This window comes from Somniosus microcephalus, chromosome 1, assembly GCF_052327205.1.
Source record: "Somniosus microcephalus isolate GS21.2 chromosome 1, FLI_Smic_1.0, whole genome shotgun sequence".
In the NCBI taxonomy this organism is placed as follows: Eukaryota; Metazoa; Chordata; class Chondrichthyes; order Squaliformes; family Somniosidae; genus Somniosus; species Somniosus microcephalus.
In genome coordinates this window covers 80,369,028-80,396,905 of record NC_140987.1, presented here as the reverse complement: position 1 = coordinate 80,396,905, position 27,878 = coordinate 80,369,028, and the positions used below count along the sequence as shown (strand labels likewise).

At 46.0% G+C, this 27,878-nt stretch overlaps 1 protein-coding gene across 2 annotated transcripts in view; it reads right to left on the bottom strand.

Moving 5' to 3' along the window:
- The window catches only part of zcchc7 (zinc finger, CCHC domain containing 7), a 408,466-nt gene that overhangs the window by 201,552 nt on the left and 179,036 nt on the right, over nucleotides 1-27,878 (bottom strand). The gene's annotated exons all lie outside the window — the stretch shown is intronic.

Genomic DNA, 27,878 nt, shown 5'->3' with positions numbered 1-27,878 from the left:
AACTTATCGAATGCCTTCTGGAAATCCAAATACACTACATCTACTGGTTCCCATTTATCCACCCTGCTCGTTACATCCTCAAAGAACTCTAATACATTTGTTAAACACGATTGCCCATTCATAAAACCATGTTGACTCTGCTTGAGTGTATTATGATTTTCTAAATGTCCTGCTACTACTTTCTTAATAATGGATTCCAAAATTTTCCCAATGTTAGGCTAACTGGCCTATCGTTTCCTGTTTTCTGTCTCCCTCCTTTCTTGAATATGGGAGTTACATTTGCGGTTTTCCAATCCGCTGGGACCTTTCCAGAGTCTAGGGAATTTTGGAAGATTACAACCAATGCATCCACTATCTCTGCAGCCACTTCTTTTAAGACCCTAGGATGCAGGCCATCAGGTCCGGGGACTTGTCAGCCTTTAGTCCCATTAGTTTGCTAATTAAGTTCTTTCCTCCCTTTTGCCCCTTGATTTTCCACTGTTATTGGGATGTTTTTAGTGTCTTCTACCATGATGACGGATACAAAATATTTGTTCAAAGTCTCTGCTATTTCCCTGTTTCCCATTATTAATTCCCCATTCTCATCCTCTAAGGGACCAACATTTACTTTAGCTACTCTCATCCTTTTTATATACTTGTAGAAGCTCTTACTGTCCATTTTTATATTTCTTGCTAGTTTACTCTCAATCTATTTTCTCCATTATGTTTTTAGTCATCCTTTGCAAGTTTCTAAACATTTCCCAATCTTCTGGCATACCACTAATCTTCGCAACATTGTATGCCTTTTCTTTCAATTTGATACCCTCCTTAACTTCCTTAGTAAGCCACGGATGGTTCATCCTTCTCGTACAGTCTTACTTTCTCACTGGAATATATCTTTGAGTTATGAAATATCTGCTTAAAAGTCTGCGACTGCTTATCTACCATCTTACCTTTTAAATCTATTTTCCCAGTCCACTTTAGCCAACACTGTCTTCACACCCTTGTAATTGCCTTTATTTAAGTTTAGGACACTAGTTTGAGACCAAGTTTCTCACCCTCAAACTGAATGTGAAATTCTATCATGTTATGATCACTCTTCCCTAGAGGATCCTTTACTATGAGATAATTAATTAATCCTGTCTCATTACACATTACCAGATCTAAAAGAGCCTGTTCCCTAGTTGCTTGCCAATCTTTGATTCCAATTTACCCGGGCCAGATCTGCTCTCAACCCATTGAATTTGGCCTTGCTCCAATTAAGTATTTTTACTTTAGATTGCTCCCTGTCCTTTTCCATAGCTAATCTAAACCTTATGATAGTATGATCACTGTTCCCTAAATGTTCCCCTACTTGACCCACCTCATTCCCCAGAACCAGATCCAGCAATGCCTCCTTTCTCAATGCGTCAGAAACATGCTGATCAAGAAAGTTCACCTGAACACACTTCAGAAATTCTTTCCCCTCTCCGGCCTTTACACTATTACTATCCCAGTCTATATTAGGATAGCTGAAGTCCCCCATTATCACTACTCTATCGTTCTTGCACCTCTCTGTAATTTCCCTGCAAAGTTGCTCCTCAATATCCTTCCCACTAGTTGGTGGCCTATAGAATACCTATAGTGTAGAATACGAGTGGGAAAGCTATAGTGATAATAGTGATAGGGGATTCTATTGTAAGGGGAATAGATAGGCATTTCAACGGCCGCAAATGAGACTCCAGGATGGTATGTTGTCTCCCTGGTGCAAGGGTCAAGGATGTCTCAGAGCGGCTACAGAGCATTTTGGAAGGGGAGGGTGAACAGCCAGTTGTCGTGGTGCATATAGGTACCAACGATATAGGTAAAAACCGGGATGAGTTCCTAAAAGCTGAATATAGGGAGTTAGGAGGTAAATTAAAAAATAGGACCTCAAAGGTAGTAATCTCAGGATTGCTACCAGTGCCACATGCTAGTCAGAGTAGAAATAGAAGGATATTTCAGATGAATACGTGGCTAGAGGAATGGTGAAAGAGGGAGGGATTCAAATTCCTGGGACATTGGAACCGGTTCTGGGGGAGGTGGGACCAGTACATCGAAACATAGAAGATAGGAGCAGGAGTAGGCCATTCGGCCCTTCGAGCCTGCTCCGCCATTCAATGAGATCATGGCTGATCATCCAAATTCAGTACCCTGTCCTCTCCCCATATCCCTTGATCCCTTTAGCCTCAAGAAATATATCCAACACTTTCTTGAATATATTTAATGAACTGGCCTCCACCGCCCTCTGTGGCAGAGAATTCCACAGGTTCACCACTCTCTGGGTGAAGAAATTCCTCCTCATTTCAGTCCTAAATGGCTTACCCCCTTATCCTTAGACTATGACCCCTGGTTCTGGACTCCCCAGCCATCATAAACATCCTTCCTGCATCTAGTCTGTCCAGGCCTGACAGAATTCTATAGGTTTCGATGAGGTCCCCTCTCAATCTTCTAAACTCCAGTGAGTATAAGCCCAATCGACACAATGTCTCCTCATACGTCATTCCTGCCATCCCAGGTATCAGCCTGGTGAATCTTCACTGCACTCCTTCCATAGCAAGAACGTCCTTCCTCAGGTAAGGCGACCAAAACTGCACACAATACTCAAGGTGCGGTCTCACCAAGGCCCTGTACAACTGTAGCAAGACATCCTTGTTCCTGTACTCGAGCCCTCTTGCTACGAAGGCCAACATACCATTTGCCTTCTTAACCGCCTGCTGCACCTGCATGCTTACCTTCAGCGACTGGTGCACAAGAACACCCAGGTCTCTCTGCACTTCCCCTTCTCCCAGTCTATTGCCATTCAAATAATAATCTGCCTTCCTGTTTTTGCCACCAAAGTGGATAACCTCACATTTATCCACATTATAGTGCATTTGCCATGTTTCTGCCCAATCACCCAATCTGTCCAAATCGTACTGGAGTTTCACGACATCCTCCTCACAGCTTACCCTCCCACCCAGCTTTGTGTCGTCTGCAAATTTGGAGATATTACATCCAATTCCCTCGTCCAGATCATTAATATATATTGTGAACAGCTGGGGTCCTAGGACCGATCCTTCCGGTACCCCACTAGTCACTGCCTGCCACTCGGAAAACGACCCGTTTATTCCAACTCTTTGCTTTCTGTCCGCCAACCAGTTCTCTATCCAAGTCAATACCTTGCCCCCAATCCCATGTGCCTTAATTTTGCACGCTAATCTCTTATGTGGGACCTTATCGAAAGCCATCTGAAAGTCCAAATACACCACATCCACTGGTTCTCCCTTATCTATTTTACCAGTTACATCCTCACAAAATTCCAGTAGATTAGTCAAGCATGATTTACCTTTTGTAAATCCATGTTGACTTTGTCCGATCCTGTCACTGCTTACCAAGTGCTCTGCTATTACATCTTTTATAATAGATTCTAGCATTTTCCCCACTACCGATGTCAGGCTTACTGGTCTGTAATTCCCCGCTTTTTCTCGACCACCTTTTTTGAATAGTGGGGTAGCATTAGCTACCCTCCAATCCATGGGTACAGTTCCAGAGTCTATCGAGTTCTGGAAGATGACCAGCAATGCATCTACTATTTCTAGGGCCACTTCCTTAAGTACCCTGGGATGTAGATTATCAGGCCCTGGGGATTTATCGGCTTTCAGTCCCATCAATTTTCCTAACACCATTTCCCTACAAATACTGATTTCTTTCAGTTCCACCCTTTCATCAGGCCCTATGTTCCCCAGCATCTCTGGGAGGTTATTTGTGTCCTCCTTTGTGAAGACAGAACCAAAGTATGAATTTAGTTGGTCTGCCATTTCTTTGTTTCCCATTATAAATTCCCCTGATTCTGACTGTAAGGGACCTACACTTGACTTCACCAATCCTTTTCTCTTCACATATCTCTAAAAGCTTTTACAGTCAGTTTTTATGTTCCTCGCTAGCTTACTCTCATATTCTATTTTCCCTTTCTTAATTAATCCCTTTGTCCTCCTTTGTTGAATCCTAAACTGCTCCCAATCCTCAGGATTATTGCTTTTTCTGGCCAATTTATATGTCCTCTCCTTGGATCTTATGCTATCCCTAATTTCCCTTGTTAGCCACGGTTGAGTCACCTTTTTTGTTTTATTTTTATGCCAAACTGGGATGAACAAATTCTGTAGCTCATCCCTTCGGTCTTTGAATGTTTGCCATTGCCTATCCACCGTCAACCCTTTGAGTGCCATTCCCCAATCAATCCTACCCAACTCGCTCCTCAGACCATCGTAGTTTCCTTTATTTAAATTGAGGACCCTTGTCTCTGAGTCAACTACTTCATTCTCCATCTTAATGAAGAATTCGATCATATTATGATCGCTCAGACCCAAGGGGCCTCGTACAAGATTGCTAATTAATCCTTTCTCGTTACATAATACCCAGTCTAAGATGGCCTGATCTCTGGTTGGTTCCTCGACATATTGGTCCAGGAAACCATCCCGTAAACACTCCAGGAATTCCTCCTCCACAGTATTGTTACTAATTTGGTTGGCCCAATCTATACGTAGATTAAAGTCACCAATGATGACTGCTGTGCCCTTATTGCACGCTTCTTTAATTTCCCTTTTAATGCCATCCCCAACCTCCGCCTTACTGTTGGGAGGTCTATATACCACTCCCACTAATGTTTTTTTCCCCTTAGTATTTCTCAATTCTACCCATACAGATTCCACATCATCAGAGCTAATATCCTTCATTACAATTGTATTAATCCCTTCTTTAACCAGTAATGCTACCCCACCTCCCTTTCCTTTTTGCCTATCTTTCCTGAATATCGAATACCCCTGGATGTTGAGTTCCCAGTCTTGGCCATCCTTGAGCCACGTTTCCGTAATCCCAACCAAATCATATTAGTTTACCTCTATTTGCGCAGCCAATTCGTCCACCTTATTACAAATGCTCCTCACATTAAGACACAAAGCCTTCAGGCTTGTTTTTTTAATGCTCTTACACCTATTAGAATTATTATTTACTGTGGCCACGTTTGATTTAAATCGTTGATTGGATGTTTTGCACCTGGGCAGGACTGGGACCGATGTCCTAGGGGGAGTGTTTGCTAGTGCTGTGGGGGAGTGTTTAAATTAAAATGGCAGAGGGTTGGGAACCTGTGCAGGGAGACAGAGGGAAGGGAAACAAGGATAGAAGCAAAAGACAGACAGGAGAAAAGCAAAACTGGCAGTCAGAGTAATCAAGGGTTTAAATCAAACATGGCCACAGTAAATAATAATTCTAAAAGGTCCAAGAGTGTTAAAAAAACAAGCCTGAAGGCTTTGTGACTTAATGCGAGGAGCATTCGTAATAAAGTGGATGAATTAGCTGCGCAAATAGATGTAAATGGATATGATATGATTGGGATTACGGAAACATGGCTCCAGGGTGACCAGGGCTGGGAACTCAACATCCAGGGGTATTCAATATTCAGGAAAGACAGGCAAAAAGGAAAAGGAGGTGGAGTAGCATTGCTGGTTAAAGAGATTAACACAATTGTAACGAAGGATATTAGCTCTGATGATGTAGAATCCGTATGGGTAGAGCTGAGAAATACCAAGGGACAGAAAACGTTAGTGGGAGTTGTATACAGACCCACAAACAGTAATGTGGAGGTTGGGGATGGAATTAAACAGGAAATTAGAGACGTGTGCAATAAGGGCACAGCAGTTATCATGGGTGACGTTAATCTACATATAGATTGGGCTAACCAAATTAGTAACAATACTGTGCAGGAGGAATTCCTGGAGTGTATACGGGATGGTTGACTGGACCAATATGTTGAGGAACCAACTAGAGATCAGGCCATCTTAGACTGGGTATTATGTAATGAGAAAGGAATAATTAACAATCTTGTTGTGCGAGGCCCCTTGGGGCGTAGCGATCATAATATGATCGAATTCTTCATTAAGATGGAGAGTGAAGTATTTGACTCAGAGACTAGGGTCCTGAATTTAAACAAAGGAAACTACGATGGTCTGAGGCGCGAGTTGGGTAGGTTTAATTCGGGAATGTTACTCAAAGGGTTGACGTGGATAGGCAATGGCAAACATTTAAAGATCGCATGGATGAACTACAGAATTTGTTCATCCCTGTTTGGCATAAAAATAAAACAAAAAAGGTGAATCAACTGTGGCTAACAAGCAAAATTAGGGATAGCATAAGATCCAAGGAGAGGACATATAAATTGGCTAGAAAAAGCTGCAAACCTGAGGATTGGGAGCAGTTTAGGATTCAACAAAGGAGGACAAAGAGATTAATTAAGAGGGGAAAAATAGAGTATGAGAGTAAGCTTGCAGGGAACATGAAAACTGACTGTAAAAGCTTCTATAGATATGTGAAGAGAAAAAGATTGGTGAAGTCAAGCGTAGGTCCGTTGCAGTCAGAATCAGGGGAATTTATAATGGGGAACAAAGAAATGGCAGACCAATTAAATACATACTTTGGTTCTGTCTTCACAAAGGAGGACACAAATAAACTCCGAGAGATGTCGGGGAACATAGGGTCTAATGAAAGGGAGGAACTGAAAGAAATCAGTATTTGTAGGGAAATGGTGTTTGGGAAATTGACGGGATCGAAGGCCGATAAATCCCCAGGGCCTGATAATCTACATCCTCGGGTACTCAAGGAAGTCGCCCTAGAAATAGTAGATGCATTGCTGGTCATCTTCCAAAATTCTATAGACTCTGGAACAGATCCCATGGATTGGAGGGTAGCTAATGTTACCCCACTATTCAAAAAAGGTGGTAGAGAGAAAACGGGGAATTATAGACCAGTAAGCCTGACATCGGTAGTGGGGAAAATGCGAGAGTCCATTCTAAAAGATGTAATAGCAGAGCACTTGGAAAACAGTGACAAGATCGGACAAAGTCAACATGGATTTACAAAAGGTAAATCGTGCTTGACTAATCTACTGGAATTTTTTGAGGTTGTAACTGGTAAAATAGATAAGGGCGAACCAGTGGATGTGGTGTATTTGGACTTTCAGAAGGCTTTCGATAAGGTCCCGCACAAGAGATTAGCGTGTAAAGTTAAGGCACATGGGATTGGGGGCAAGGTACTGACTTGGATAGAGAACTGGTTGGCAGACAAGAAGCAAAGAGTTGGAATAAACGGGTCTTTTTCTGAGAGGCAGGCAGTGACTAGTGGGGTACCGCAGGGATCGGTCCTAGGACCCCAGCTATTCACAATATATATTAATGATCTAGACGAGGGAACTAGATGTAATATCTCCAAGTTTGCAGACGACACAAAGCTGGGTGGGCGTGTGTGCTGCGAGGAGGATGCCGAGAAACTCCAGTATGATTTGGACAGGTTGGGTGATTATAATGCATCTGCCATGCATCTGCCCAATGTGGATAAATGCGAGGTTATCCACTTTGGTGGCAAAAACAGGAAGGCAGATTATTAGCTGAACGGCAATAGATTGGGAGAAGGGAAATGCAACGAGACCTGGGTGTCCTTGTGCACCAGTCGCTGAAGGTAAGCATGCAGGTGCAGCAGGCGGTTAAGAAGGCAAATGGTATGTTGGCCTTTGTAGTGAGGGGGTTTGAGTACAGGAACAAGGATGTCTTGCTGCAGTTGTACAGGGCCTTGGTGGGACCACATCTTGAGTATTGTGTGCAGTTTTGGTCGCCTTATCTGAGGAAGGATGTTCTTGCCATGGAGGGAGTGCAGCGAAGATTCACCAGACTGATACCTGGGATGGCAGGAATGACGTATGAGGAGAGATTGGGTCGATTGGGCTTATACTCGCTGGAGTTTAGAAGAATGAGAGGGGATCTCATTGAAACTTATAAAATTCTAACAGGACTAGACAGACTAGATGCAGGAAGGATGTTCCCGATGGCCGGTGAGTCCAGAACCAGGGGTCACAGTCTAAGGATAAGGGGTAAGCCATTTAGGACAGAGATGAGGAGGAATTTCTTCACCCAGAGAGTGGTGAACCTGTGGAATTCTCTACCACAAAAGGCAGTTGAGGCCAATTCATTAAATATATTCAAGGAGTTAGATATATTTCTTAAGGCTAAAGGGATCAAGGGATATGGGGAGAAGGCAGGAACAGGGTACTGAATTTGGATGATCAGCCATGATCTCACTGAATGGCGGAGCAGGCTCGAGGGGCTGAATGGCCTACTCCTGCTCCTATCTTCTATGTTTCTATGTAATGGCACCTCTATTATTTCTTAACTCTAACCAAATAGATTCTGTCCTTGACCCCTCCAGGACATCATCTCTCTCCAGCACTGTAACATTCTCCTTAACCAATACCCTGTACTGCTACCCCACCTCCTTTCTTTCCTTCCCTTCCAAAACTGATTTCCAAAAGGCATTCAATAAGGTGCCACACGATAGGTTGTTGCACAAGATAAGGGCTCATCATGTTGGGGTAATATATTAGCATGGATAAAGGATTGGTTAAAGGACAGAAAACAGAGAGTAGGAATAAATGGATAATTTTCAGGTTGGCAGGCCATTACTGGTCGGATGCCGCAAGGATCAGTGCAAGGGCCTCACCTAGTTACAATCTATATTAATGACTTAGATGAAGGGACTGAGTGTAATATATCCATGTTTGCTGATGATACAAAGCTAGGTGGGAAAGTAAGCTGTGAGGAAGACACAAAGGGCTCGATTTTCATTGAGCCGTGGAGACGGGCTTAGAGGCGTGCGGGGGGTTAAAATCGCAAAAACTAGCGGGCGGGACACCCCCACCTGGTTCCCGACTCCGAGCAATTTTAACTCAGGCGTGTCTGATGGTCCCAACTCCGTCCCGCATCCAACAGATGGGACTGGTCTTTAAGGCTCTTAATTACTACTAAATGGCCTCTATAATCCTATTTTAACAGGCCCTTGCAACTTTAACCCTTTTCCCACGTAAAACACGCCTGGTGGGAATCATGTATGTGAAACCTGGCGGGAGCACAAGTGGATTGCTGACTATCAACTGCAGGTCAACCATTAAAGAGGAGATTTGATCAGCCATCATTTGCAGGTGGCAGGACTTAGTGGTCTCAGGCCTGGGCAACTTTTACAAGGCTTAACCACACCTGTAGAAGGTTGGAGCCTCCAGTGTGGCCTCCTGGGAAACCCCACTCGCCACCTTCACTCAGCGCTTCCTCAATGGAGGCATATACCAGAAGCATGGGAGCCATTTATTTCCTTCCCATCTGGCATTAGAGGAGCTCGAGCACCAGCCGTGGTAGCAGCAGAACCAGGAACAACAGCAGCAGCAGCAACAGCAGCAGGAGCGCCAGGCTGCAGCTCACCCACCTGAGGCTGCACATGCCAGAAGGGGCCAGCGCCTGGAAGCCTGTCGGTGCAGGAGATACCCCCCAAACAGGGTCTACAGACGCAGGGTCACATATCTGAACAGCAGTGCCAAAGGCGGCTCCGACTTTCGCGAGAGGTAGTGACTTGACATCTGCGCAATGCTATAGCAAGACCTGCTGCCCAGATGACCAGGTGGACAAGCATTACCAGTGGCCGTCAAAGTCACCACCGCACTCAACTTTTTTGCCTCAGGCTCATTCCACGGATCAGCAGCATCTCCCAGGTGGCCACACACGCTTGCATCACGCAGGTAACCGATGCCCTCTTTGCTTTGCCCTCATGCACAATCACATCCATTTCACCAAGGATCGAGCAAGTGTCACGGCACAAGCGGTTGGATTAGCTCATCTGGCAGGCTTTCCAAGGGTGCAGGGTGTCGTTGACTGCACACGTGGCCCTTAGGGCACCCCATCACAACCCAGGTATTTTTGTCAACCGCAAGGGCTTCCACTCCCTCAACGTTCAGCTGGTGTGTGACCACAAGAAGGAGATTTTGCATGTTTGTGCCATGTACCCTGGCAGTTGCCATGACTCCTTCATACTGCGCCAGTCTAGTGTGTCTCAGCCATTCAGTCTGCCAGACCAACTTAACGGATGGCTACTTGGAGACAAGGGCTATCCCCGGAGGACGTGGTTGCTGACGCCGTTGAGGAGGCCAGCCAACGAAGCTGAGGAGCGCTACAACTCCAGCCACATTTCCACCAGATCCATTATCAAACAAACCATCGGTTTGCTGAAGATGTACTTCAGATGCCTGGATAGATCAGGTGGAGCCCTGCAGTACTTAGCAGCCAGGGTCTCCAGAATCGTCGTGGTTTGCTGTGCACTTCACAACATGGCACAGCGTCGTGGCTTGCAGATTCCTGAGGACCAAGTGGCTCCTCACATATCCTCCTCAGATGAGGAGGAGGAGGAGGGCGAAAACAAACATCCTGCAGAGGCCCATCAACCAGCGGCAGCATTACGCGAGAATATTGCTGCCTGGGATGAAAGGAACGCACTCATCCTGGCCAGATTTCCTTAGCCTAGTCAATCAAACACTTTTGCCTTGCAGCTTCTTACCTGAGCATCGACAATGGCCAAACCCTGCGGATTCCTGGCTATTTGACCAGCATACTGACAATTGCAAGTAATCCTAAGCCCTCAATGTGAAAGTCCCATTCACAAAATGACACACACCACAACTACAGCAGTAGCCATCAGATTTTTTATTAACATTATTAATCTGATGGCTTTTTCTAACAATACATCAAATTTCACCCACGTGACTATCCTTGTGACTACTTGTGCTTTATCTTCCTCTTACGTGTGCTCCTACGTAGTGGTTCCCCTGTGGCTTCAGCAGATGTGGAGGCCCCTTACTCACTTTCCTGCTGCTCCTGTCTAGACACCTTTGGCGGGCGTCTTCTGGGGTTGCGAGCCTGTGAGGGCTTGTCAACAGTCTGCAGCTCCTGCGGCTGTGCAGGGGTCGAGACGTCTATCTCACTTGGGTGTGGACTCCGGTGGGGCTCTGACCAAGGGCTCTGCAGTGGTATGGAAGTGTGAGCGCTTGGAGAGGAACCCCCCACTTCCTTGAGGTCTGCCACCAACCTCCCTCTCATGGGTCAGGTCCCCCTCCGCGCCTGCAAGTGGCTGGAGAGCACCTTGCTGCACATCAGTGGGGCCATGGGGACCCGTATCTGCAATGGCAGTCCTACTCAGAAGGACTTCCATGAAGGTCTGGTTTCTCTGTTCAATAGATGCCCATCGCTCCTCAAGAGATGTCATTCTATTCTGAACAATGACCATGTTTTCCATACCCTGGCGACTAAGCTCCTCCATGGCCGTAGCCCTCCTCTCCTCTACTGTAGCCATCCTCTCCTGTATGGTAGCCAGCCTTACCACGGAGGTAGCAATCGTTTCCACAGAGGTAGCCATCCTTTCCGTGTTGATGCGTTCATGCGCCAATGACTCCACAAAGGCTCTGCTCATGTTCGCTATGGACTCCTCCATTCACTCCACAATCGCAGCGACCCTAGACACAAAACCTGCCAGAGACTTCTGCATCTGTGCCTGGAGTTCCATCACCACTGATCTTATGGATGGGCCCAGAGGCAGAGGGTCGACATGCTGCTGAGCCGAGCTGGCAGAGTCCTGCGCCCTCCGACTAGGACTCGCCACTGCTGTCCCTGTCCCCACAATCTGCTGATGCTCACTTGTGAGCTGTGATACACCAGGTGACAACACTACTCTATGTCCCGAAGGTCCCACCGAGGTGCGAGTGTCTGCGCTGGTGCTGGGTGCACTGAATTCTGCTGACGCTGCGCCCTCAGAGGTTGCAGCTTCCTCTGAGGAGTCTGGCTGCTCAGCCTCTTCTTCCTGGCTAGGGGGGGACGGATGCTTGTGATGGTCCTGTGGGGGAGTAAAGAAAAGAGTCAGAGATGTGATGCAAAGGCTACATGCACATAGCGTTTTGCAGATGCTCATAAGTGCATCTGTTACAGCTTCACAATCATTATCAGCGACTCATGCAATGTCAAAGAGAGAGATGGGAAACTTTTCTGTCACCAGCTTGCTGTGTTGCACCCGTCTGTCTGTCCTCCACACCCAAATCATCCTCAATGCCCATGATTTCCAGGACGGCCTCCTCCCAGGGGGTCAGGTGGGCTATTGAGGGTGGCCCTCCTCCTGTCCTGGCTCGCTCTCTTTTGTTGTGAGCTCTCTTTTCCTGCAATGAGGGAGACAAGTGGAGTTTGAGTGAGAATGCAGGAGTGAGTGTAGAGATTGCATAGCATAGATACTTAGAAGGAGACAAAGATGGAGTGAGGTTGCAAGACCAAGGGCCCTCCCTGTGTGTTGTCAGTTGTGTTCAAAGCATCAGAGTGATAGGGAGTGTGAGGGCTGCATGGTGGAATAGTTAGGTGAATGTGAGCATAGAGAGAGAGAGAATGGGTAAGGGTGCATGGATGTCAGTGTCAAGTGGGATGTGGAGGAAGAGATTGCTAAAGCTGAGTGCTGGTGAGGAAAGGCAATGGGGGATCAGATTGAGGGTGATGGGAAATTCATACTCACTTTTCCAGCGCGCTGAAGGTCATGAAATCTTTTCCTGCACTGTATCCAGGTTCTGCGGGTGACTCCCAAGGAGTTGACCTCCTCAGCCACCTGCATCCACACTGCCTTGGTCTGAGTGGGAGGCCTCTTCCTCCCTGATGAAGGGAACAGGACCTCCCTGTTGGCCCTAGCCTCATCCACCAATGCCTGCAGTGCCGCCTCGTCAAAGCGAGGAGCTGTTCTTGCCCTCCCGCTTGTCATCTTTCCTGCAGGTCCCTCTGACCAAATGGAGGAAGCTTGGAAGCCTGCAGAAGAAGCAAGGCTTGCTGTGGACCTTAAATGCAGCAGCAATGATGACGTCATCAGAGGGGACTTTCAGTCATGAAAAACCCCTTTGCAAAGGCTTCCCACACGTTGGAAATCAATTGACCAATTGAGTTAAAATTGCATCAATCTCCCACATCCATTTAGATTCGTGTGGGGAACACAAAATTTGGATAACACGACAACAGCCCGCACCTGAGTTAAAATCGAGCCCAAAGAGTCTGCAAAGGGAGATAGACAGGTTAAGTGAGTGGGCAAGAAGGTGGGAGATAGAATATAATGTGGGGAAACGTGAGGTTATTCACTTTGGTAGGAAGAATAGAAAAACAGAATATTTTTTAAATGGTGAGAGACTATTAAATGTGGGTGTTCAGAGGGATTTGCGTGTTATGAAGGCAAATGGCATGTTGGCCTTTATTGCAAGGGGGTTGGAGTACAACAGTAAGGAAGTCTTGCTGCAATTGCACAGGACTTTGGTGAGACCCCACCTGGAGTACTGTGCAATGCTCCCTCTATATTTTTTTTTGTGTGTGATACCTTTAAATTTGCTGCAGGGCCGTGCACACGCGTTACCTTGAATGCGAACAGCTTATGAGTTGCGTACGCGGTACCTTCCCGGCAGTTTCGAGGAAACATTGGTAATGTGCACAGTTTTGGTCTCCGTACCTAAGGAAGGATATACTTGCCTTAGAGGGGTTGCAAAGGTTTACTAGATTGATTCCTAGGATGAGAGTGTTGTCTTATGAGATTGAGTAGATTGGGCCTATACTCTCTGAAGTTTAGAAGAATGAAAGATGATCTCATTAAACCAAATAAGATTCTGAGGGGGTTTGACAGGGTAGATGCTGAGAAGCCGTTTCCCCTGACCAGAGAGTCTAGAACTAGGGGGCATAATCTCAGGATAAGGGGTCAGCCATTTAGGACTGAGAAGAGGAGAAATTTCTTTACCCAGAGACAATGTTCCCTCTAAGCTGCGCAGCTATGCATTAATCTGAAAGGTCCTGCGCAGGTCACTCACTGGCTTTTCCATTGTAAGTACCGCGCATGCGCAGAAATGTAAAGGGACCACGCAGTAAAAGAAACTGGTCATGCAGAACAAAGCACAGCTTACAGGGAACATTGCTCAGAGGGTTGTGAATCTTTGGAATTCTCTACCCCAGATGGCTGTGGATGCTGAGTAGTTGAGTATATTTAAGGCCGAGATCGATAGATTTTTGGACTCTAAGGAAATCAAGAGATATTAGGATCGGGAGAGAAAGTAGAGTTAAGGTTGAAGATCTGCCATGATCTTATTGAATGGCAGAGCAGGCTCGAGGCTGTGTATGGCCACCTCCTGCTCCTATTTCATATGTCCTTGTATAAAGTCTCCAATCTGTACGATTGCAACAATAATACAATATTCTCCTTAATCACTCCTTGGCATTCAACCGGGTCGATCACACCATCCTCTTCCTCCACCACCTCTGCTCCAAGGTCCACCTCCATGGCACTGTCCTCATGTGGTTCCAATCCTATCTGTCCTAACACAGCCAGCACATCTCCATCAACAACGACTTCTCCTTCCAGCTCCATACGGTCACTTCTGGTGTACCCAAAGGTTACTCGGTGCCCTCTTTTCCACATTTACATGTTTCCTTCTGCCACATCATCCATAGCTAGGGTCAGTTTCCATATGCATGCTCTTGACACCCCCAACTTTACATCTCCACTACTTCCTTTGACTCCACAGCTATCTCTGTCCTACCTCCGTCCTATCTCCCTCCATTCCAAATTAGGTGGCAAAGCTTTTAGCTATCTCAACCAAGAATTTGGAACTCCCTCCCACAAAACCTTTGCAACAAGTTTGCGCTTTCCTCACGTTTTAACACTTTTTTAAAAAGCTACCTAGTTGATGATGCCTTTGATCATCTTTTCTAACTCCCCTAACTTATGCTTGGTGTCCATTTTTACTCCTTTTGGATGTTTTTCTACATTAAAAGGAGTTATATAAATGCATGGTTGTTGCTGCTGTTGTCGCTCCTCCAAAGTGTCACACGTCAGGGCTTCACATGCTTTCGGCAAAAGCCTAAGTTACCAGTCAAATATCTGATTAACTAAATGTGAATGAATTAAAAAGTAGCAAGAAGTACCAATGAGAAACAAGTATAAAACAGAGCAATCAAATTCTTTATTTTCCCCCCTAAAGCTACCAATCACAAACTAGCAGGTACTGCAAAACTGTCCAAATTGCTCAAACTATCTTTTCATAATGTTTTCAACCGCCATGTTCTTTCTTCATTTAGGTCAGTATATACAGCTAAAAATAACATCTATAACACAAGAAACTCACAAAGGAACACTAATTTTACCCATAAAACTGATAGCTTAATGTTGGAAATACCTGCAAGAAATTTTCTCTCACAAAGTCCAACTCCGAGGTTTTAGTTGGACACCACCTAGCCCCAGGTACTATCAACAAATCCTGTATGTCTGCAGAATTAACATTTTCACTCTTCTCCCATGGGACTACAGTATCCACAGTGCACCATCAGAACCCATCTCGTCAAATAACTAGGTAGAAAAGGACCAAGGAGTTCTAGTTCCTGTGGTGAAACCGAGAGATGCATAATGGTAATTGTAGTTTTTACTCTGTGAAATAGAATAGCAGGAGTGTACTCTGAAAGACCAGGCACTAAATTTACAATAAACAATGAGACAAGGAGCTACAGAACAAAAAAAATTGAAAACACAATGATTTCATTATTTTCAGTATGTTTAAGCCATTAAATGAAATTTATGAGCCAAGAGCGTTGTTTGGAATTATTTTTTTTTTGCAATGCTAAGGAGGACAGATGCTTGTGCCAAGGTCAGAGGGGAATGTTTATAAGCTGCTTTGATGCTGCCCATGGACACAGTAGCCAGAGTCAGTCAGCCAGCACTGGACCACAGCAAATAAGCACCTGTTCAGGTGCTGGTCATTCGCGAGTTGAGAATGGCGAATCTGTTTCAACATCAGCTTTGTTAAGAACTACAAATCTGGCACAGATAGGAAGGGAGAGGAAAAACACATTGCGCCAGAATTTACTGTAGCCAGTGAAAGGCATCCGCCATTAGTTTGACTTGCCCTTGCCTGTTTAAGTTCCATGTGATCTTACACTGGGACTTTCTGTAAGTGGGAGATGGAAACGGTGCGGTGGCCCCTACAGGGCATCTGGGATCTGTGTATCTCCTTAACCAATCAGATTGAAGGATTGTTAAATGAACAGCACAGAGTCTAAACCAGGAAGTGTAAGTTAGAATATTGAATTCAATGTCAATGACTGAAAAGGACAAGCTCTAACTTTCTGTGGCGAGTTTAGTTCATATCTACCACACATGTACAGGAACTTCACGCCATTAAATGCATTTGAATAGCGAGTCAGACAGCGAGATGCCGTTTACGCGAAACTAACGGCAGAGCAGTGCATCTCTGACAGGAACTTCTAGATTTTCACGTTTAACTGCGCATCTGCTCTCGCCTGAAGTTGCCATGCGATTTGCGCATAAATAGCAGTGAGCAATGTTAGCCTCACCGTTATTTTGACAGGAAAATCTAGGTCATGATAAATAAATGAGAAAAAGACAAGACGGTTTTGAGCAGGGAAGAATAAACAAATCAAGTATTTGAATCTTATTGTGGCCACAAATGCACTGTGGGAGGTAGAACAAAGAATGGAATGGTTTTGGAATGAAAGAACAAATTTGATTGAACCTTCAGTGAATTTTATAAAGTGGTAGGTAAATAGTATTGCAAATATACGTGAGGCCCAGTACCCTTCAGTACCAGGAAGATGTGTATTCATCTTTAGCAAGGATATTATCTTTAGCTCATCAATCGTGATATACTGCTTCAGTATATTTGCTGTATTACAGCAATGTTTGAACCACTGTTGCTTTTAGGCTGCAGCGGGAATAGGGTAAACATCAGAAACTACAGCCTAGGTCCTGAACTTCACTTGCAGACCCGGCAATGCCTCAATTTTAAAATTCTCATCCTTGCTTTCAAATCCCTTCATGGCCTCACCCCTCCCTATTTCTGTGATCTCCACCAGCCCTACAACCGGAATAAGGTGGATGAATTAGCTGCGCAAATAGAGGTAAACGAATATGATATGATTGGGATTACGGAAACATGGCTCCGGGGTGGCCAAGGCTGGGAACTCAACATCCAGGGGTATTCAATATTCAGGAAAGATAGGCAAAAAAAGAAAAGGAGGTGGGTATAGCATTGCTGGTTAAAGTGGGGATTAACACAATTGTAAGGAAGGATATTAGCTCTGATGATGTGGAATCTGTATGGGTAGAACTGAGAAGTACCAAGCGGCAGAAAACGTTAGTGGGAGTGGTATATAGACCTCCAAACAGTAATGCGGAGGTCGGGGATGGCATTAAAAGGAAAATTAGAGAAGCGTGCAATAAGGGCACAGCAGTTATCATGGGTGACTTTAATCTACATGTAGATTGGGCTAACCAAATTAGTAACAATACTGTGCAGGAGGAATTCCTGGAGTGTATACGGGATGGTTTCCTGGACCAATATGTCGAGGAACCAACGAGAGATCAGGCCAACTTAGACTGGGTATTATGTAATGAGAAAGGATTAATTAGCAATCTTGTTGTGCGAGGCCCCTTGGGTCGGAGCGATCATAATATGATAGAATTCTTCATTAAGATGGAGAGTGAAGTCGTTGACTCGGAGACTAGGGTCCTGAATTTAAATAAAGGAAACTACGATGGTATGAGGCACGAGTTGGGTAGGATTGATTGGGGAATGTCACTCAAAGGGTTGATGGTGGATAGGCAATGGCAAACATTCAAAGATCGCATGGATGAACTACAGAATTTGTTCATCCCAGTTTGGCATAAAAATAAAACAAAAAAGGTGACTCAACCGTGGCTAACAAGGGAAATTAGGAATAGCATAAGATCCAAGGGGAGGACATATAAATTGGCCAGAAAAAGCAGTAAGCCTGAGGATTGGGAGCAGTTTAGGATTCAACAAAAGAGAACAAAGGGATTAAATAAGAGGGGGAAAATAGAATATGAGTGTAAGCTTGCAGGGAACATAAAAACTGACTGTAAAAGCTTTTATAGATATGTGAAGAGAAAAAGATTGGTGAAGTCAAGCGTAGGTCGCTTGCAGTCAGAATCAGGGGAATTTATAATGGGGAACAAAGAAATGGCAGACCAATTAAATACATACTTTGGTTCTGTCTTCACAAAGGAGGACACAAATAACCTCCTAGAGATGTCGGGGAACATAGGGTCTAAGGAAAGGGAGGAACTGATAGAAATCAGTATTTGTAAGGAAATGATGTTAGAGAAATTGACGGGATTGAAGGCCGATAAATCCCCAGGGCCTGATAATCTACATCCTAGGGTACTTAAGGAAGTGGCCCTAGAAATAGTAGATGCATTGCTGGTCATCTTCCAAAATTCGATAGACTCTGGAACAGTACCCATGGATTGGCGGGTAGCTAATGTTACCCCACTGTTCAAAAAAGGTGGTAGAGAGAAAACGGGGAATTACAGACCGGTAAGCCTGACTTATTTAAACAATAATTTCATTAAGCAAAGTAAATAACACAACAAAGTAGGAATTTAGCGCTAAACAACGGAATTATCATATCATTTGAAATTAAGCGATTCTAAATCAAGAGGAGTGTTGTGTATTTAACTGCACTGCTGCCCAGCCACCAACTAGTAGAATTTTCTATATATGATAAACGTCTGTAGGATTTATTGTGTATTTCAGAATCAAAAATTACTCCAAGGAAATTAAATACACACAGTATAACCACAAATAAGCACCTGTCTGTCAGTGTCGCAGTTTGCACTTATATATTGATTAATAAATTCAGGTGATCTCTTTTCAGTGCATACTAGTGGCAATACAGGAACTGCTTGCAGGATTACCAGTAAGATTTATATACAGATTCCTTCAGGCTCTCCAGAATAGTGAGGTATACTGGAATCACCAAGTCGGTGAAATATATATCTCATTTTATTAATTACAGGGTTTACAAGTAGTTGAGCTGCTGGATCATAACACTGGTATATATTCTTATCAGCTGTTTCCCTCTAACTTCTACACATCATGAAGGGTTTTGATAGAGTAAATAAGGAGAAACTGTTTCCAGTGGCAGGTTACCAACATTTACTAGTCTCTCACTTTTTAAAAAATATTCTGCTTTTCCATTCTTCCTACCAAAGTGGATAATTTCACACTTTCCCACATTATACTCCATCTGCCATCTTCTTGCCCAATCACTTAACCGATCTATATTCCTTTGCAGCCTCTCTGCATCCTCCTCACAACTTACTTTCCCACCTAGCTTTGTATCATCAGCAAACTTGGGTATTTTACACTCAGTCCCCTCATCTAAGTCATTGATATAGATTGTAAATAGCCGAGGCCCAAGCACTGATCCTTGTGGCACTCCACTAGTTACACCCTGCCATCCCGAAAATGACTCATTTATTCCTACGCTCTATTTTCTGTCCTTTAACCAATCCTCAATCCATGCTAATATATTAACCCAATTCCATGAGCCCTAATTTGTGTAACAACCTCTTCTGTGGCACCTTATCGAATGCCTTCTGAAAATCCAAATATACTACATCCACTGGTTACCCCTTATCTACCCTGCTAGTTACCATAAAACCATGTTGACTCTGCCTAATCATACTGTGATTTTCCAAGTGCCCTATTACCACGTACTTAATAATAGATTCTAGCATTTTCCCGATGACTGATGTCAGGCTACCTGGCCTGGAGTTCCCTGTTATCTCTCTCTCTCCTTTCTTGAACAGCGGGGTTACATTTGCTACCTTCCAATCCATGGGTACCATTCTAGAATCTAGGGAATTCTGGAAAATCAAAACCAATGCAGCTACTCTTTCTGTAGCCACCTCTTAAAACCCTAGGATGTAGGCCATCAGGTCCAGGGGATTTGTCGGCTTTTCATCCCATTAATTTCTGCGGTACTTATTGTGGTAAACCACTGTTTGTATTCCTGTTTGTCCTGTTTGTATTCCACTGTGTACATGCCTGGACATGCCTCGGCTGACTCCTCCCACAGGTCCTAGTATAAAGGTGACTGCTCCCCAGCCCTTAGTATCATGGACCGGTCGACCACGCGAGGCAGACCTCCATTCTGTTGTTAATAAAAGCCTTTAGTTACTCTTCTAACTCTCAGTCTTTTATGAGTAATTGATAGCGCATCAATTTTATTAACAACATTTTTATAATGGAGAAGATCCTCACACCAGCATGCCTGGACTTAGATCATCGGGAGGCGGACTCATCCACCAAGTTTACTCACTGGCTTAAGTGTTTCGAAAAATTCCTGACCGCCTCCGAAGCAATCAAATCGGACGAGGACAAACTGGATGTCCTGACCTCCAAAGTGAACCACCGAGTGTACTCGGTCATCCAAGACGCGACCTCGTACGCGGACGCTATCAAGCTCCTCAAGGACCAGTACACGCGCCCAGTGAACGAAGTGTACGCCAGGCACCTCCTGGGGAGTCGTAAACAACAACCTGGGGAATCGACCGTGGAATACCTTCAGGCACTGTCTGTGCTTGGCCGGGCCTGTGGTTGTAAGGATGTAAAGGCCGCCGTGTACACAGAGGAACTTATCCGGGACGCTTTTGTAGCGGGCCACAGATCCAATTACACCCGACAGAGACTGTTGGAGCAGAGTAACCTCGACCTCAACAAGGCCTCTGAACTCGCACTATCGTTGGATGCAGCCTACCAGGGCATGGATGCCTACTCCTCTGCACCGTGGACGCCGCGGGGAATGACAGCCTGGGACACGGTAGGACCGCCTCATAGCGTCGTGCCACCCCAGCCACACCCCAACAACGGCCCAACTACCGCAGCAGTGTCCCAAGGCCAGACAGCAGTGCCCCAAGGCCAGAAATGCTACTTCTGTGGCCAGGCAAAACACCCCAGAGCGCGCTGCCCGGCGAAAAACGCGATCTGCTCGGGCTGCGGGAAGAAGGGACACTACGCTAGCGTCTGCAGGGCCAAAGCCACCCCGAACCCCAGCAGCGCCGCGTGTGGGCCATGCGGGCCGCCATCTTGGACCTCCCCGGCCATGTGCGAATCACCGGTACAGCAGCCATTTTGGACGCCTCCAGCCACATGGGGATCATGGACGCCGCCATCTTGGACGACAGCCGGGACGCAGCAGGCCCCCGACACCGCCTCATCTGATACCCGCAGCGACACACCGACCCCTACGCTGGCATCCGTTACACTGGACCAAGCGAGACCGCACCAACTGGCCAGTTCCACAATGGACATTAAGGTAAATGGTCACGATACAATCTGCCTTTTTGACTCTGGGAGCACGGAGAGCTTCATCCACCCCGACACGGTGCGGCGTTGCTCTCTCCCAGTCCTGCCTGCGCAACAGCGGATTTCTATGGCCTCCGAGTCCCAGTCGGCGGACATCGGCGGCTACTGCGTGGTGACACTCGTAGTAGACGGGACCGTGTACGATCATTTTAAACTTCTGGTCCTGCCTGACCTCTGCGCTGCCGTCCTGCTGGGGTTAGATTTTCAGTGCCACCTTAAAAGTGTTACGATGGCGTACGGTGGACCCCTACCCCCACTCACAGTCCGCAGCCAGCAGCTTCCAAACTGCCCGCCGCGCACCAGGTGCAACCTCTCCACACTCAGAGTCACCCCCCCCCAACTGTTTGCTAACCTCACCCCCGACTGTAAGCCCATCGCCACAAAGAGCAGGCGATACAGTGCCGGGGACAGGGTTTTCATTAAAACCGAAGTGGAGCGGCTCCTGAAAGAAGGGATTATTGAGGGCAGCACCAGCCCCTGGCGAGCCCAGGTTGTGGTCGTTAAGACCGGCGAGAAGCAGCGCCTGGTCATCGACTACAGCCAGACAATAAATCGCTACACCCTGCTGGACGCCTACCCACTCCCCCGTATAGCTGATATGGTCAACCAGATCGCACAGTACCGCGTCTTCTCGACCATTGACCTGAAATCAGCGTACCACCAGCTCCCCATCCGCCCTGAGGACCGCCAGTACACTGCCTTTGAGGCAAACGGCCGCCTCTATCACTTCCTTAGGGTTCCCTTTGGCGTCACCAACGGGGTCTCCGTCTTCCAAAGGGAGATGGACCGGATGGTAGATCAAAATGCGTTGCAGGCCACTTTCCCATATCTGGACAATGTGACCATCTGCGGCCGTGACTTGCAGGACCATGACGCAAACCTCGAAAAATTCCTCCGCACCGCCCAACTCCTAAACCTGACATATAACAAGGAGAAGTGCATATTCCGCACAAACCACCTCGCCATCCTTGGCTGTGTTGTGGAACACGGAGTCATCGGCCCCGACCCCGACCGGATGCGTCCCCTTATGGAACTTCCACTGCCCCACTGCCTCAAGGCCCTGAAGAGGTGCCTAGGGTTTTTCTCCTATTACGCCCAGTGGGTCCCCTACTATGCGGACAAGGCCCGTCCGCTGATCAAGTCCACCTCTTTTCCCTTGACGGCAGAGGCCCGCTTAGCCTTCCACCGTATCAAGGAGGACATTGCCAAAGCCACCATGCACGCAGTGGACGAATCCATCCCCTTCCAGGTGGAAAGCGACGCGTCTGACTTTGCCCTGGCCGCTACCCTCAATCAGGCGGGGAGACCCGTGGCCTTCTTTTCACGAACCCTCCAAGGCCCGGAGACCAGACACTCCGCTGTTGAGAAGGAGGCCCAGGCGATTGTGGAGGCTGTGTGTCATTGGAGGCACTACCTGGCCGGAAAACGATTTACCCTGCTCACTGACCAGCGTTCAGTTGCTTTTATGTTTAACAACAAGCAGAGGGGCAAAATCAAAAATGACAAGATCTTGAGGTGGAGAATCGAACTTTCCACCTACAACTACGAGATCTTGTACCGGCCCGGGAAGCTAAATGAACCCCCGGATGCGCTATCGCGTGGCACCTGCGCCAGCGCGCAGATCGATAGACTGCGGGCCCTCCACAATGACCTCTGCCACCCGGGGGTCACCAGGTTCTTCCACTTCATCAAGGCCCGCAACCTGCCTTACTCTATTGAGGAGGTCAGGACCATGACCAGGAACTGCCAAGTCTGCGCTGAGTGCAAACCGCACTTTTATAGACCAGACAGGGCCCACCTGATAAAAGCCACTCGCCCCTTCGAGCGCCTGAGCGTCGATTTTAAAGGGCCTCTCCCCTCCTCCGACCGCAATGTGTACTTCCTCAATATTATTGATGAGTACTCCCGTTTCCCGTTCGCCTTCCCCTGCCCGGACATGACCAGTGCCACGGTCATTAAATGTCTGAATAACCTCTTCACCCTGTTCGGCTTCCCCAGCTATATCCATAGCGACCGGGGCTCATCGTTTATGAGCGACGAACTCCGTCAGTACCTGCTAACTAGGGGTATTGCCACAAGCAGGACCACCAGTTACAACCCCCGGGGGAACGGACAGGTGGAAAGAGAAAATGCGACAAGTTTGGAAGGCCGTCCTGCTAGCCTTAAAGTCTAGGGGCCTTCCAACCTCCCGCTGGCAGGATGTGCTCCCCGATGCGCTCCACTCTATTCGGTCACTGCTCTGCACTGCCACTAACGCCACCCCTCATGAGAAAATGTTTGTCTTCCCAAGGAAGTCCACATCGGGGACATCGCTACCGCCATGGCTGACGTCCCCAGGGCCGGTCCTACTGAGAAGACACGTGAGGACCCATAAAACGGACCCCCTGGTCGAGAGGGTCGACCTCCTCCACGCCAACCCCCAGTATGCTTACATTGCATACCCGGACGGGCGGGAGGACACAGTCTCCATAAGAGACCTTGCACCCTCGGGGGCCGCAGTAACCCACTACCCACTACCACCCCCCCCCACGATCCGATATCCAGCCCCAGCAGACGGCAGGCCTGGGCCCCGCGACCCGCTCGACATCTACGAGGACGACACGCCTGTGCCACAGCCTACGCTGGACTCGACGCCGGAAACTTCACTTCCCCTGCCGTCGCCACGCAGATCACAGCGGCAGACAAGACCTCCGGAGAGACTCCAATACACTAACTTTTAATACACTTCACCCCGCCGGACTCAATTTTAAACAAGGGGTGAATGTGGTAAACCACTGTTTGTATTCCTGTTTGTCCTGTTTGTATTCCACTGTGTACATGCCTGGACATGCCTCGGCTGACTCCTCCCACAGGTCCTAGTATAAAGGTGACTGCTCCCCAGCCCTTAGTATCATGGACCGGTCGACCACGCGAGGCAGACCTCCATTCTGTTGTTAATAAAAGCCTTTAGTTACTCTTCTAACTCTCAGTCTTTTATGAGTAATTGATAGCGCATCACTTTTTCTTTACTAATAATATTAATTATTTTAAGTTCCTCACTCTCATTAGACCCTTAGTTCCCCACTATTTCTGGTACGTTCTTTGTGACTTCTACTGTGAAGACAGATATAAAATATTTGTTTACAGCCTCTGCCATTTCCTTATTCCCCCCATTATAATTTCTCCTATCTCTGCCTCTAAGGGACCCACATTTACTTTTGCTAATCTCTTCCTTTTTACATACTTGTAAAAGCTCTTACAATCTGTTTTTATATTTCTTGCTATTTTACTCTCATTCTATTTTCTCCCTCTATCAATTCCTGGGTGGTCCCTTGCTGATTTTTAAAACCCTCCCAATCCTCAGGCTTACTACTATTTTTGCCAACATAGTTAGCTTCTTCTTTTAATCTAATAATAACCTTCACTTCTTTAGTTAGCCATGGTTGTACCACTTTTCCAGTGGCGATTTTATTCCTCAAGGGAATGCATATTCATTGAGAATTATGAATTATTTCTTTAAATGTTTGCCACTCCTTATCTACCATCATATTTTTTAATCTAATTTCCCAATGTACATTAGCCAACTCACCCCTCATACCTCCATTGAGGGATGTTTAAATTTAAGACCCTAGTTTCACACTTAACCACTGCACTCCCAAACTTAATATGAGATTCTATCATATTATGGCCACTCTTCCCCAGGGGATCCTTTACTCTAAGATTACTAATTAACCCTGTCTCATTACACAATATTAGATCTAAAATAGCCTATTCCTTAGTTGGTTCCTCGACATATTGTTCTAGAAAACTGTCTCGAATGCATTCCATGAACTGGTCCTCCAAGCTACTTTTGCCAATTTGGTTTGCCCAGTCTCTAAGAAGATTAAAGTCCCTCACGATTATTGCATTACCCTTGCTACATGTTCCCAATTTATACTTTGTCCAATACTATAGCTACTGTTAGGTGGTCTATAAACCGCTCCCACCAGTGTTTCCTGCCCGTTGTTATTTCTTAGCTCCACCCATACCGATTCTATATCCTGATTTTCTGGGCTAAGCTATTTTCTCACTAGATGCTTTATTTCATCCTTTATTATCGTGGATACTCCACCTCCTTTTCCATTTTGCCTATCTTTTCTAAAAGTCAAATACCCTGGAATATTTAGTTCACAATCTTGATCACCTTGCAACCACATCTCGGTAATGGCTACTAGATCAAACCCTATTTGTGCCATTAATTCATCTATCTTATTACAAATGCTTCATGCATTCAGATACAGTACCTTTAATTTTAACTTTTTACTATACTATCTCCCTATTCAAAACTCAGGCCACTAGCTTCAGATGGACCAGGGCCAAGTGCCAGATATTCCCCTGCTTTTGTCACCTTGACCATGCTGCTGCTGATCTTCATTTGATTTAGAGGCAGGGGTGCATACAAGAACTTCCCTTACCAAGGAATGGAAAGACTAGTACCTAGAATAACAGCAGAAAATCTTAAACCAAGGCACACTAGTTCCCCTGTGAATGACCATATTGCTCAACTTGCCTTATATAGGATCCCATTGGGAAGGTGGACCGTACCCCAGTTAAATAGTTAACAAGATTAGGGATCAATGCTGTGTTGCAAGGGTAACCTTACACTGGATCCGGGATCTCTTGTTTACCTACGTATTGAGGAATTGGGCTATATTGATGCTTGTCTATCAAAATTGACAATTTGCAGACAATGGAATGGAGGACTTTCAAAGCTGAAATGACAGAAAACCTACTTTCAAATTCATCTGTTCACATTCAAGTCAGATTGATATGATGGCTAAATCTCTTGGCCCATATGCCACCCACATAGGCAACCCTTACCAAAACAGGAAGTATTAGTTGTGAGAGTAATAGAAACGGATAAGAGTAATCTAGCTGTACATCAGCTACAAAGTTCCTCCTATTCCCCACTACCAAGATGCTTGAGTCAACAACAACCCTGGACTTCCTAACAAACAGACCCCAGTCTGTCAAATTAGGTAACCACACCTCCCCCCCCCCCCCGACCCTGAACACGGGGGCCCCACAAGGATGTGTGCTGAGCCCCTCCTCTACTCCCTCTTCACCCACGACTGTGTGGCTGTTCATGGTTCCAACACCATCATCAAGTTTGCGGATGATACCACGGTAGTAGGCCAGATCACCAACAACGATGAGTCAGCCTACAGGGAGGAGGTCCAGCATCTCGTGAAGTGGTGCGGCGATAACAACCTGGCCCTTAACATCAAGAAAACCAAAGAAATCATTGTGGACTTCAGGAAGTCTAAAGGCGGAAGTCACACCCCCATCCACATCCATGGGGCTGTGGTGGAAAGGGTGGACAGCTTTAAGTTCCTCAGAGTCCACATCACGGAAGACCTCTCCTGGTCCCTCAATACCTCCTCTCTGGTGAAGAAGGCCCAGCAGCGCCTATATTTCCTAAGGACGCTGAAGGGATGTAACCTGTCACCCCTGATCCTCTCTAACTTTTACCGCTGCACAATAGAGAGCATCCTGACGAACTGTATCACAGTATGGTATGGCAGCTGTAGCTAATATGACCGGAAAGCCCTGCAGCGGGTAGTCAAAACTGCCCAATGCATTACCGGCACCCGGCTACCGACCATAGAGCACATATACCAGAAACGCTGTTTACGGAGGTCACGGACCATCATCAAAGACCCTACCCACCCCAGCCACAGTCTGTTCGCCCTCCTGCCATCTGGGAGACGCTACAGATGCATTCGCACCTGAACGACCAGATTTAGGAACAGCTTCTTTCCCAGGGCTGTCATCCTACTGAACTCCACAAATAAACTCTAAAGCCTGCACATCTGCCAATGCACTTTATTATGGTTATGTTTATGTTAATGTATTACAAGCCAAATGAATGTTGAATGTTTAAATGTCTTAATCTAAATGTACACTCTCGGGAGCCGCAAGCCTACATTTCGTTGTACTGCACTTGTGCACTAACAATGACAATAAAGTTGATTATGATTATGATGATCTGTTCAGGTGATGTGGTGCAACAGTGTTTCAGACACCACTGTGTTAGACTGCAGGGGATCATGTAAACCATGTGTCATTGAGAATAATAAACATGGTTACTGCTATCAGTCTCAGACTTCTGAGGTAAGTTCTCAGTACTTTGCTGCTTGATATGAAGACTCAATTATTTTTTGAGATGTTGCTATTCATCCTCTGGGAGCATGATTCTTCTTGATCTTGTTTTGGATTCTGGCTGCTTAACAGAGAGCAGTTATGAACTCTCTCATTTCCTTAGGAATCTTGGTAACTGAGAAGCCACATAGCTTGACAAGTCACCTTGCAGATCAGCTCCAGTGTTTAGTTTAAATAGATCAGTTACTGGGGTGCACTTGTAAACCTTGAAGTCTTGGCTGCACAGCTGTCACAATTGGCCATTTTGTAAAGACAACACGGTGAGGTAAAAGGCAGTACTTTGACAAGTAAGAAGCACTCCTCCTGGAGACTGATAGTTGCATGCTGGTCTCTTTTCCTTCAACTTCCACATTAATAATAGAATCAAGGAATTCATTCAGATTTCTGAGAGATTATTTCTCCTCTCACCCTTTATGGACTAAACACGGACAGGAATTTTAAGAGCGAAAATAAATAGACTGCTTGACACACCTGCTCAATGGTATGAGATAATATGCTCCTCATTTTTTTTAGCACATTGAGCATTACAGAATATTAGATTAACTACCATTGAAATTGTATCCTGATACTTTGAACATTTTTCAACTTCCACATAAATATGAGCAGGTTGCCATTCAAA